Source organism: Notolabrus celidotus, chromosome 10, assembly GCF_009762535.1.
Source record: "Notolabrus celidotus isolate fNotCel1 chromosome 10, fNotCel1.pri, whole genome shotgun sequence".
Classification (NCBI taxonomy): Eukaryota; Metazoa; Chordata; class Actinopteri; order Labriformes; family Labridae; genus Notolabrus; species Notolabrus celidotus.
The window spans coordinates 12,636,480-12,638,938 of record NC_048281.1 but is presented as its reverse complement, the minus strand read 5'-3'; the positions used below and the strand labels follow the sequence as shown (position 1 = coordinate 12,638,938).

General features: G+C 52.5%; 1 pseudogene; it reads left to right on the top strand.

The window, feature by feature from the left end:
• Positions 1–2,459, top strand: part of LOC117820290 — a 186,938-nt pseudogene that overhangs the window by 28,514 nt on the left and 155,965 nt on the right.

The following is a 2,459-nucleotide window of genomic DNA, read 5'->3' as shown; positions in this document are numbered from 1 at the left end:
GACACCTGACCACCTGACACCTGACACCCGACACCTGACACCTGTAACCAGAAACCCGTAACCTGTAACCAGAAACCCGTAACCTGTAACCAGACACCTGTAAACTGACACCTGTAACCTGTAACCTGACACCTATAACCTCACACCTGTAACCTGACACCTATAACCTCACACCTGTAACCTGACACCTGTAACCTGACACCTGTAATCCGACACCTGTAACCCGACACCTGTAACCTGACACCTGACACCTGTAACCTGATAACCAATTGTAAGGTTACACAAGACATTTTAATCCAGTAAAAAATTAAAGTCCTCTCCAGACGTCTGAGTCCTGAAGAGTCCGGTCCAGGGTTTAGGGTCCAGTGTTTGTTCTGACAGCAGCTGATCCCGTTCTTCTCTCCTCCCCAGGTTCCCCAGTTCCTGAGGTGAGCTGGTTTCGTGATGGCCAGGTTCTTTCCGCCGCCGCTCTGCCCGGCGTTCAGATCTCGTTCAGCGACGGCCGCGCTGTTCTGAGGATCCCCGCTGTGACCGCCGCACACAGCGGGAGATTTTCAGTCAGAGCAACCAACGGAGTTGGACAAGCCACGAGCACCGCTGAACTCCTCGTTACAGGTGAGGGTATCAGGGGACGGGGATTCTGAGAATCTCTCCATTTTGTTAGTTTAGTGTTTGGGTTTGTTCAGAGAGAGGGAGGGTTGTTGGTTATAAAGCATGTTGGGACTTTATCAGGACCCTGCTCCTACAGTTCTGACTAACTCAGAGACTGTTAGACCTGATCCTGTGTTCGACCCCTCAAACATCTCCTCCTCGTGATCCTACGTCACATGACTTTAAAGAGAAATAAAGATACCTGAAGGAGGGACACCTTCTGACCTGAAGGAGTCCCTGCAGGGTCACAGTTTAGGCCCATGGGGTCTAACAGAGCTGACTGATTACTGACAAACCGGGTCATGAGGTACCCTCTGCAGAGTCAGGACCAGTAGAGTCTGAAACATAGAAACACAGCTGATAGAGGACAGCTTCAGGTGCACAGAGGACCTGTAGTTTACTGACCCAGCTAATTGTGATCCATGTGAGGACTGAGGCTGTTTTCTCAGACCTCACAGGAGCTAACAAGCTAACTGGATCTTTGTCCGTCCTTGCAGCAGAGACAGCGCCCCCCAGCTTCCTCCAGAGACTGCAGAGCTCCACAGTGAGACAGGGCAGCCAGGTGAGGCTGGACGTCCGTGTGACAGGAATCCCAACACCTGTGGTGAAGTTCTTCAGAGAGGGAGCCGAGATCCAGAGCTCAGCTGACTTCAGGATCCTTCAGGAAGGAGACCTGTACAGTCTGCTGATCGCTGAGGCCTTCCCAGAGGATTCTGGGACATATTCTGTAACCGCCACCAACAGCAGCGGACGAGCCACCTCTACCGCTGAGCTGCAGGTTCAGGGTGAGGATTGTGAACCGCCTTTAAGACCTCAGAGGGGCGATATGCCCAACTGTTGAACCTGAGCTGGTTCAGCAGCTTGATGTCTGGTATCAGTCCTCTCTGAAGGAGGAGCAGCTTAGCAAAAAAACTGTTAGCATAGCTACATTCAAACCAAACTGTGTTTACGCAAGTTTAAGTCACAATTACCAACCAATCATTAATCATGGAAGAGAGAGACCAGACCATCAGAGACTCAGTGAGGGAAGAACAAGGCAGTGATGAGACCCTGCTGAGTGAACCAGACGAGAATTATAATCCTGTGATCGTGTTGGTGTCAGGGTGATGATGCTTCAGTGATGGAGAGGACATCATGTGTGTTTTTTATGATCACCTGTGTGTTCTGTGTTGCTCACTAATGGTCTCGTGTTCAGGTGAGGAAGCTGTTCCAGCAAAGAAAACAAGACCGTGATTTCATCCGCTCAGATCTCACAGACCCGTAAGACCCGAGTGGAAAAGGTTGAGAGCGATCCGACCTGAGGAACTGTTTCTGACAAGTCCTCCCCAAGACTCACCCTCTCTCTCTCTCTCTCTCTCCTCTCTCTCTCTCTCTCCTCTCTCTCTCTCTCTCTCTCTCTCTCTCTTCAGAGGATGGGGGCCAGTTTCCAGGCCTCCGCCATGATGGAGATGCAAATGGAGGGTACAGAGCTGACTCAGCAGCTGGCTCACAAGACTCCGCCCAGAGTTCCTCCCAAACCTACGTCCAAGTCCCCGCCTCAGCCATCACTGGTGGCCAAGGTGGCTGGAGGACGGCAGCAGTCCCCATCACCTGTCCGCCACGTGAAGGCTCCCACGCCCACGCCTGTCAGGTGAGTCAGTGTTCTTGTTAGAGGTGTTTAGGTCAGGGAGCTGGGTGACGGTGTTGTTGGAGGTTGGCCCTCTGGTGGCCTATAACGTGACCTCCCTCCCCCCGTCTCCAGGCCTGCCTCTCCCACTTCAAGACTCTCAGTCTCCCCCATCAGGCCGGTCAAGTCCCCGCTCACCACA